Genomic DNA, 10,598 nt, shown 5'->3' on the forward strand with positions numbered 1-10,598 from the left:
CTGGCCGGCCCTCTCTCGGGACAATTAGAAGCTGCTGTCGCGGGAGTTCGGAATATAGGTCAAGGTGCTCTCGGCAGGGCCCAGGGGAGGATCACCTGACCGCGAGGTGTGTGACTCAGCGGGAAGCGGAGGGGAGGGGTGGAGCCGGAATCTCCAGGCTGGCAGGGCCGGGGGGGAGGAAGAGGTCAAGTTGCCTCCGTCTGGCTGATCTGCAGAGGAGGAGGAAGAAGCTGCTGGAGACAGAAGGCAGGATAAAATGACCTCTGGTGACCTAGCTAAGGTGACATCCAAATCCGCTCCAAAGCCGGCTGTCACCCTCGGTGTAGCTGAAACCACTCCCAGCTCAAACTGTCTCTGCGGCTGTGAACACCTAATTAGCCGCCTCCCTGCCAAAGTGAGAAACCAAATTAACAGACTGCTCATCGCTCCAGACTCCGCGACCCAGCCCTCCCCCCTCGCGCCCCAAGAAACCGAAGCCACCGGCCCATCATACAAAGGCAGCCATTCCCATTAAAGGCAATTCGACTGTTTCCCCCAATTAATTTTGAATATGAAAATTACTAACCCATTGTATTTTACGTGTCCACACGGCAGGCAGGAACCTTCTTTCAAGGGGGAGGCAGTTGCTGCTGTAGCTGGAACGAGCGGCAGCTGCTCAGTCTGAGCCTCACTTCCTCTGGCTGCAGCTGCAGGTTCCTCCCGGCCAAGCAGGGAGTTTCCTCATTCTGGGGGCTCTCAGCCCGGGCCACCCTCACCTCCCACCCCCCCAGCTGCTCACCACGCTCTGTGGGTAGCACTTCTGGGACTCCCTAGTTCCATGAGTCAGAGCCAGGCTGGAGACAGACAGCAGGCTTCCTTTATTAAATCAGCCTCCTGCCTTGTACACCACAGAGGGAAGCTATAATTACCCGTTTGGCCCGGCTCTGAGAACTGAGCCACAGAGGCTTGACTGGGAGGGATGGTTCCTGATTTCTGCATTTATCTAGTGCACCCCAGTTTGGAAATAACAACAGCCAGGGGTGAAGGGGCTCTTACACAAATATCAGCTGCATGTGCCTATGTAATGGGGTGCACTGGGCCTGGGCCACAATGTAGATTGCTAGCAAAAAAAAAAAAAAAAAAGCTATATTCAAACTGCCAGGAGTTTTTTGTTTTGTTGTTGTTGTTGTTTTGTTTTGAATGCCTCCTGCTTCACTGCCAAAGTCAACACTTGAGGAAGGCGCTGATGGTTGGTTTATAAGATAAAGGAAAAGGCAACAAAACATTGTTTAGATCTTAGATCAGGACTGTTTTATCCATCATAGACACAAAATCTCAGGCCTCTCAGCTTTTTGACCGGCCTACAGAAATGTTTGAAATCTGAACGTGTACATGTAGTAGAATCCAAGATTTACAAAATAATAATAATAACACCACAAAATCAAAATATAGTCAGTCTTGGTAAACTATTCCCTTAGGATTTAATGGCCCATTCACTGCATTCATTCACTCTTTCATTCATTCACTTCTACAAGCATGCATTTATTCTATTCACTCAACAAACATCTATTGAGCTGCTTTCCCTGTTCCAGGCATGGTTATAGGCACCAGGGATAGAACAGTGCTCAATCAATTAAAGGTACAGACAGAGCTAAGCAGGCAAATATTCCTGATGTTCTAGGTCAATAATATGATATTTTAGAGATACTAAGTGTGATTAATAAGAGAAAAATACACATCTGTAAATCGTTGTGATCTGGGAGGCTGAAGCAAGAGGATCACAAATTTGAGCCAAGCCCAGTTGACTTAGTGACTCCTTGAGATCCTGTCTCAAAATTTAAAAAAAAAAAAAATTGAAAGGAAGGGATGGCTGGAGATGTAGCTCCATTTGAGGGCCTTGCTTTCAATCCTCAGTACAGTAAATAAATAAATAAAATAGGAGTAAACATAGATCAAGAAATAAGGGACGTTGTAAAAGAGGAATTTGTAAATATCTCATGACATTTGAGAATAATTTGTATGTTAGATCTCTTTCACAGTGAGAGTTCTCAAGTCTGCAGGATGATTGCTGAGAAATTATAACTAATCATAAATTAGAGTTACATTTGACTAAAGTACAATTACAAAAATCCTTTAAAGCTTTGTTTATTGCCAAAGGGTGGGCACATTTTCAACCATTTGACAGGAGACAAAAAGTAAAAGTGCCATGGGATTTGACCTTGCTCTTGTACAGGGAGTTGAATGTACTTCACTCAGAAATGTATTTTACACTTATAATGTAGTGGTTCAGAACTTCAGTGTCAGATGCCAGAGGTCAGATCCTGCCTCCATCAATAACTACTTCTGCGATTCTGGGAAAGACACTTAGTTCCAGTTCCCCATCCACAAAATGGGGGCAATATGGAACCTACCTTGTAGGGCTTCTGGAATGATTATGATAATAAAAGTAAAGGTGTTATTTAACATAGCACCTGGAAGTTAATAAGCACTCAATAAAAGCTATCTATAATTACTTTGGCATTGTTTTTTTTTTAATGATGACAATAACTTAGTGAGACTCTGCCTCAAAATAAAAAATTAAAAGGGCTGGGCTTGTAGCTTGGTGGTACAATGCTTATCTACCATGTTCCAGGCACTGTGCTGGGTCCTGGGGAATTAGGGTTCATTAAGAAAATGACATAGTCCCAACAGGAAGAGTCTGCAAGTATTCTGTGCTTCATTAAATCTTCATGATCAGGGGCCGGAGATTTAGCTTGGTGGTGGCATGCCTGCCTCAAAAACACAAGGTCCTGTGTTCCATTTCTGATACAAAAAAAAAAAAATCTTCATGGTCAACACACAGGCTAATCCCCAGTGAACCACTGACCACTGTAAACTGTACTTGGAAAGTCACTAAACAAAAGAGATCACAATGAGATATCATTTAATGCCCATTCAGTAGGAAAAATGAAGAAGTCTCATAATCCAATGCACAGATCAATAGGGTCTTTATAGGTTCACATTGTTGGGGCTATACACTGGTAAATTCCACATTGCTTTTCAGGAGACACATACAAGAGTGTTTAGCTCAACACAATCAGAGCAGTACAAAGCTGGTAACATCTCAAATGTCCACTGACAGGAAAATAAACATAGCTGGACTACAACAAAGAATTATAATATTATGACAAAAAATACAGCAGGACATTCTTTTCTTTTTTTCCATTTTTGTTTTTTTGATGCAGGGTCTCACTATGTAGTACAGGCTGGCTTTGAAATCACTGTGTAGCCCAGGCTGGCCTCAAACTCCCAGCATCCTCCTACCTCAGCCCCCCCATAGTGTTGGGATTACAGGTGTGCACCACCACACCCAGCTAGAAGGATATTATTTTAAGCAAAGAAAAGACAACAAACCTAACCATATATCTTTTGGAAAAAAATTTATGAAATCAAAGGAAGGTAAAAGTTCAAGACTCAGGATGGGGGTATGAAAGAAAAAGTGATAGGAAGGAACCAATTTAAGAGGAAAACAGAGAAGGTCACTGCATTATAAGTACATAAATATACACATAGATAAATAAAACAACCACATGCAGGTTATGCCAGGTCTATCAATGATGAAAGAAGTCACAAGTCAAAGATCAGGAATAACCCTCTGTACTTGGATTCAATAAAAAGGAAAAGAAAAACCCAGTCTTAGGACTAAAGAACCTGGAAGTGGGTAAAGGACTCCAAAGAAGGGCAGGATTCCTTGAGGATTAGGCGGAGTTGACCCAGAAGGTGGAAACTTTTTATCTCTTCAGTCACAGGCTGTTGTGATGGTTCAGGGAATGATGGCACATGACTGTAGTCCCTGAGCACATGCCTGGGGACCCTGAGCACATCTTGAGTCCCTGAGCACATGCCTGGGGACCCTGAGCTCATCTGGAGTCCCTGAGCACATGCCTGGAGTCCCCGAGCACATGCCTGGGGTCCCTGAGCACATGCCTGGGGTCCCAGGAGAATCACTTGAGCCCATGAATTCAAAGTCAGCCTGGGCAACATAGCAACAGCAAACTGTCATTTGGGATCAGAAGGTGAGTCATCACTGTGAGGGGTCAGGAAACACTTCTAGCCCAGTCGTGTGCAGGACATTGGTCTCCCTGTGCAATGACTGGCCCTCAGTGCACTCACTCCCCGATCTCCTGCCAGCTCTCGAGGGAGATTCCAGTTCCTGTCTCTGGTGTTCTCAGGCAGGCCTGGCGCTGCCCCACCCCTATGGGGAAGCTGGGAGCCACCCAGTGCAGTCTGGTCAAGGAGCCCACATGTTTAGGTTCTCTCCTGCTTTGCGGGGAGCTCAGAGGGACGTATTCTCAGACAGCTAAGCTGCCTGCTATCATGGCATTGCCCCATGGATCACAGGTCAAAGCAAACACTTTTTTTCCTCCAGCCTGGCCCAGGTGCATATGCCTGTGATCCTAGCTACTCAGGAGGCTGAAGCAGGAGAATGCCAAATTCAGGCCAGCCTAGCAACTTAGCAAGACTCTGCCTCAAAACAGAAAATTAAAAAGGATGGGGCTGTAGCTTAATGGTAGAGTGCTTGCACCATGTATAAGGCTCTGGGTTCAATCCTTAGCACCATATACACACAAAAAGTCTCCTCTACCAGGCAGAGGACCATATTGTTAGGTTCAGTTGAAGATGGACTGGAAGGCTGAGAAATGTCCCTGCCTCTCTTTTGTGTTTCTAGTGGTTTGTCAGGGGCCTCAAAGTCCTCAGAGCTGCTTACATACTCCCACTCTGTACCCCAAACAATCATCAGTGCCCAGCATGAGAGAGACGGGAACAGGAGTCAAAAAGATCCAGACAAAGTCAGGCCTGGTGAGTTTCTAGCTGTCTCCATTAGCTTAATTCTCAAAACCTCAGCTTTCTATGTATACAATGGGGAATACTCACACTGTCTTTGTCCAAAAAGCATTAGTGAGGGCCACATAACACAATAGACAACAAAATGTCATCAAAAAGAAAGGTGTCAGGACAGGGATTTAGCCCAGTGGTTCCGCCACCTGGCTCGAAAGCATAAGTTCCTGAGTTCGATCTCTGGTACCAAAGAAAAAAAGAAGAAAGAAAGAAAGAGAGAAAGAGAGAAAGAAAGGAAGGAAGGTGTGGTACATTTGTGCTAAAATATAAGCCCTCTGAAGTCCTTGTCTAACTCCTTTACTACTTTACTCTCAGGACCAAGGGCACAAAGTAGGTGCTCGATATATAGTTTTTGAATAAATAACAGATTTTACAGATCAGAATAAAGGTAATGATGAAGTTGATAATAACATTAACTGTGTGACTTACTCGCATTCTGTAGATGAGCTAATGTGATTCAGAGAAGTTAGTGATTTTTCCCAGGCCATATAGCTAGTTTAACAGCTCATCACCCAAGTAATATGAATTGACACCTTCCATGGGGCTTGACATTGGAAGTTGGAGCACAGGTAGCCCTGTAACCTGAGAGAAACCGCAAGAGGACAGTGGATTTTGATACATTCCTCACTCTTCAAGACTCCAATACTAAAGTGTAGCTGCTTTAGGAAAACAGTTCAAGCTACATTTTGGTTTTGTTGTTGTTGTTGTTTGGTACTGGGAATCAAACTCCAGACCTTGGGCTTGCAAGGCAGACAGCAGCACCACGGAGCTAAAACCCCAGCCCTGTTTTGGTTTTTTGAGACAAGATCTCGATATGTAGTCCAGGCTGGCCTTGAACTCCCGGTGATACACCTGCCTCAGCCTCCCAAGTGCTGGGATTATAGGCATCAGCCACCATGCACACAAGCTATCTTCTACGATGGCCGTTGTCCAGCTTACCGTGTGTTTCCTAAGTGTGGACAGCAGGACTCTTTTGCAGGAATGGGATACCTGGGGGTTGCCTGGGAAAGTGGATGAGGGTCACACAGAATGTATGGACATGGGGCTTTTGAGGAAGGGAGCTTCAACCTCCAAGAAGACTGTTTTGATGAAAACAAGCCTAGGGCTTCAGGAGGATGATTCCCAAATTATTTCCATGGGGTGACTATCCCAGAGCAGCCCAAGGACCCCAAAGTAAAAAGCTACCCAACAACCAGAGGTATCGCAGCAAGGAGGAGTTGTTAAAGGGGGATTTCATTTAGGTTTGATTTTTTTATTTTTGTAAGAATGCATTCTCCATAGCAGCAAAACAACAACAAAAAGAGGACACTCCAGTAGTACTTATGTAGTTAAAAGTATATTTAAATAAATGAACAACATGATGGAGTAGGGGCGGAGGAAGGTTGAGAAAAGGTCACGGGTTGGACTCTCCAAAGCCACACAGCTTCCAAGAGCACAGCCTGCGCCAGGCTGCAGCTCTCCAGGGCTTGGCTGATTTACTGGAGATGAACGGCAGCCCCCAGCCTTCCCAGAGCATGACAGCCAATGAGCCTGATCCACAGCTGGGGGGAAGTATTTGCCTTTGCAGTTGGCAGCATCTCCCTGCCTCCAAGCCTTCTTCATGAGAGAATCATTATGCAGTTTGGTCACATGCCCTATGCATTTTAATGAATGAGTCAGGGGACGGGCTCAATTTGAAAGAGGAATCGTTGCTCTTGCCTGGGTGAAGGGCTCTCAAGGGATGCTCTTGCAGCTTAGATACTGCAGAAGAAATGAAGGAAGCTCTTTCCACTTGGAAAAAGAAAGGAAGGCCTGAATTAGGAAGGCCAGAAGGGAGAGAGGGAGGGAGGAGGGAAGATGGGGGTGCTGAGGAACGGTCCTTGAGCAGATGCTGCCTGGCAGGCACTCCCTTGCTCCTTTACCAAACATTTAGCACCTCTGAAGTGCCAGCACCACACAAGCCACGGGAGTCAGAATACCAATGAGACAATGTCCTCACCCAAAAGGAGTCTGCATAGCAGCAAATGGGTTTGGCTTCCTGTGAGCACACCCACCGAGATCCCTGGCTCACGGTCAAAGGTGAACATCTCGAGAGCACTGCCCACTTGCCAGATGCAGAGGCAACCAGGCCAGTTAGTATCTCATCGAATCCTCATGGTTGTCCCAGGAGGCAGATCGTGTTGCTGTCACATTTTTTACAGATGAGGAGGTTGAATCTGAGAGAGCACTTTGCCCAAGGTCACCTAGGGATTTGAACTCAGGTCTGTCTGACTCCAGAGCTCTTGGCAGCTCTGTTTTATGCTGTCAGCCAGCCACTGGACAGGGAATGCTAAGGAAGGCCTTTCCCTTCCCAGGCTTCCTTCCAAGAACACTCTGAACCCCCTGGAGGAAAGGGTTGGTGTGAATCCAGATGCAGTCTGCGCCAACCAGCCTGGGAGCGGATCTGAAACCTACTGAGTGGAGCTGTGTGTGAGACCCAGAGACCAAGGGCAGCAGGGGGAAAGGAAGGAAGCTCAGCCCACCGCGGTCACTTGGGGTGGTGCGCCTGTTCCCAGCCTCCACACCACAAAACACAAGGCAACATATGCTCAGCAAATGGGTGTGTAGGAGTGCAACTTAGCCTTACATGGCGGGTGGACAGGCAGTGTCACCGAATTACTCAACAGAGCCACCTCAGCTTTGAACTTTGAGCCAGACTCTGCTGGAGCAGAGCATGGGGGCTGGGGTAGGGGCACTCACTACTGCCAAAAGGGTGTTTGCTGTCCCCCGCCCCCCAAGTGGAGAACACGGCCTGGGAAGCAGCCAAGAAACTGGAAAGCCACTGCACACCCACATTCTCATGAATTTTTACAGCTGGGGAGAAAGAGCGGCGCACAGGCACTGCAGGACTCTGGGGCCCTGGGCTTCATGCTGGGGAGAAAAGCAAGGCCACCTGCCATGAACCTGGACTGCACACAAACACAGTTGGCCTTTCTTGAGCCACAACTGCCCGCCAGGACTGTTCTCACCCACATGATCCCACTGAACCCTCGCTGCCTCTTTGTGAGGTTCTCTTATTGTCCCCATCTTAGTGCAGAAGGGACTGACGGGCAGACATTAATAACTTGCTGTTGTCACTTGCTTCTGGCTTCCACAGGGAAGGATTTTTCCTACACACACTTTTTAACTCTCACTGTTTAGGGCAGAGAACCAACTTTTCTGATTGGAGAACTTGGGAAGGCTCTCAAGAATGATTTTCTCTACTCCATCCTGCTCCAGGACCCAGTCAGGAAGCTCATTTTGTTCTCAATATGCTACAGCCTCCATGCTAGCTTCAAAAGTGGTAATTAAGGTGGCACTTTGGCTCTCTGCCATTCCTTTGTCTTCTTCCTCAATGTGTTCTGAACCTAATACACAAGAGGGATGCTGTGTTGTTCTTCTGTTTTGTTTTGGAAGACCTTCTGGACATCTCAACCACATTTAGGAAAATGTGAGCTCTGGGAAAACCACCTCCTTCTGACCAGGGAACTCTGCTCCCCTCTCATCCTGGCAAAGATACTCCTGGCTCTAGGACCAAGTTCCCTTGAGAGAAGTCAGCTCCGCCTCCCCCTCTTTTTTTGTTGTTTTGAGTGGCATTTTTTTCTGGGACAGGAAAAACCAAGTCTTGTATCCAGCTGCTTGATGTAAAGGGAATCAGTCATGAGAGGGTGTTCCTAGGGTGAGAGTGTCCTGCCTATGTACCAGTTCTTTCCCTCGCCACCTGCCAGGACATCAACAATGGGTCCTTGACATGCCCGACTGCTACCAGCCCAGACTGTTTACTCAGGGACAAACCCTGGCAACTGATCCAAACCCCATGTTAGGCCTTGCTTAACCCATACCCTGAGTATTCCAGTTTCCATGCACAGTGGCTCTGCCAGTGAATTCTGAACCAGTTACAGTGCTGTGTGACTGTAGGCAAAGCCATACCTCCCTGCTGTGTGACAGCTCTGTGCTTTGATTTCCTCATCTGTAAAATGGAAAGGTAACACTGTACTTCTGTCTGCCTTATAGGAATGTTACAAAGCTAGGTGAGATAAAATGTATGCAACTTATTTGAAAAGGAATAAAAAGCTACATGAGATAGGTGAAGAGATTTTTTTTTTTATGAATTTCAATAATGTATGTAAGACTCACTTAGCATTTACAGCAAACATCTTCAGTTCTGCTTACTTTAAATTTTTTTAGCTTATTTTTTTTCTTTTTTGAGACAAAAATCTCACTATTTAGTCCACTCGGACCTCGAACTTGCTGTGTCGCCCAGTCTGGCCTCAAACTCACAGTCATTCTGTGCTGGGCTTACAGATGTGTCACATGCCCATCTTCACTTTCCTTTTGTTCATTTCTGCTGCTATAAAAAAAACAGCCAGGCCTGTAATCCCGAGGAGTTCAAGGCCAGCCTGAACTGTACAGTGAGACCCTGTCTTAAAATCCAAAAAAGAAAGAAGAACAACATCACAAACTGGGTAACTTATAAATAGTAGAATTTATTTGGCTCCTGGTTCTGGAGGCTGGAAGTCTAAAGTGTGGCACCAACATCTGGTGAAGACTTCTACACTCCACCATAACATGGCTGAAGGGCAAGAGAGCACAGGTGAGACAGAGTAGAAAACCAAGCCGAACTCATCCTTTTATGAGGAGCCTACTCCCTGCATAGCTAACCCACTCCCTTGGTAATGGCACTAATCCATTCATGAGAGCTGCATGCACACGAGCCACCCACCTCCTAAAGGCCCTACCTCTCAATACCATTCTAAAGGCGATTTGATTCCAACACTGAGGGGCCGGGACAGGATAGATCAGTGGTAGAGTGCTTGCCTAGCATACACAAGGCCCAGGGTTGGGCTCCAAGCACCTCAACACATTTTTTTTTCAACATGAGTTTTGGAAGGAACCTTCACATCATACCATTAACCGTGCCCAACCCTTCTTTAATTCCCTCTAATGAACTGCCCCTTCTCTCACCCTTTCAGTCCATGCAGATATAGTTGCACCAGCAAAAGTCAACTTAATGCATCTCATTTTCCTCAGCCACCGTGCTTATTTAAGGGAAGGTCATGTGATCCAAGCAGGGTCAATAAGACTGTTGCTAGGGGTCTTCGGAAAAAGAATTCCTCTAAACCTGAAAGGTAAGAGAACTAGAACTGATGCTGTCATCTTGTTATCACCTTAACACAAAACCAAAGTTAAAAGACAAATGAGAAGTTGGATATGGTGGCACACATCTGTGATCCCAGCACTTTGGGAAGCTGAGACAGGAGGATCACAAGTTCAGTCCAAGCCTGGGCAACTCAGTGATCAGCAAAAACTTGTCTCATTCTAAAAAGTAGAAAAGGGCTGGGGCCCTGGGTTCAATCCCCAGTCCCTCCTTGCCCAAAAAAGGACAAAGAAGTAAACCATGGAGGGTTTTAGGACTTCATGCATGCTAAGCAAGTGCTCTACCACTGAGCTACATCCCTGGCCCAGTGATGTTTTAATCTTACAGGAAGCCCCCAAATTCCCTTTTTGGGCAAAGACACCTTAGGATGAATTTTCTGTCACCTATAACCAAAAGAATCCTAATGGAGTCAGGTATGATGGTACACACCTGTCATCCCAGTGACTCAGAGGGCCAAGTCAGGAGGAACAAAAGTTCATGACCAGGGCCGGGAATTTAGGTCAGTGGTGCCAGTGGTGCTGCCGCCTGCTTTGCAAGTGCAGGGTCCCAAGTTTGAACCTCAGTACAAAAAAAAAAAAAAAAAAAA

The 10,598-nt window shown here is 46.2% G+C and overlaps 1 protein-coding gene across 6 annotated transcripts in view; it reads right to left on the minus strand.

Annotated features, from left to right (window-relative positions):
- Positions 1-10,598, minus strand: part of Chd9 (chromodomain helicase DNA binding protein 9) — a 238,395-nt gene that overhangs the window by 200,224 nt on the left and 27,573 nt on the right. The window contains exon 1 of one of the 6 annotated variants that reach the window (XM_010629524.3): positions 566-786. The exons of the other annotated variants lie outside the window; for them this stretch is intronic. The gene's annotated coding sequence lies outside the window, so the exon portion shown is untranslated. Of the gene's footprint in view, positions 1-565; positions 787-10,598 lie in introns of those variants that run through there. 6 annotated transcript variants of the gene reach the window in all.

The sequence above is a fragment of the Fukomys damarensis genome, unplaced genomic scaffold (assembly GCF_012274545.1).
Source record: "Fukomys damarensis isolate Sample0158 unplaced genomic scaffold, DMR_v1.0_HiC HiC_scaffold_32, whole genome shotgun sequence".
Classification (NCBI taxonomy): Eukaryota; Metazoa; Chordata; class Mammalia; order Rodentia; family Bathyergidae; genus Fukomys; species Fukomys damarensis.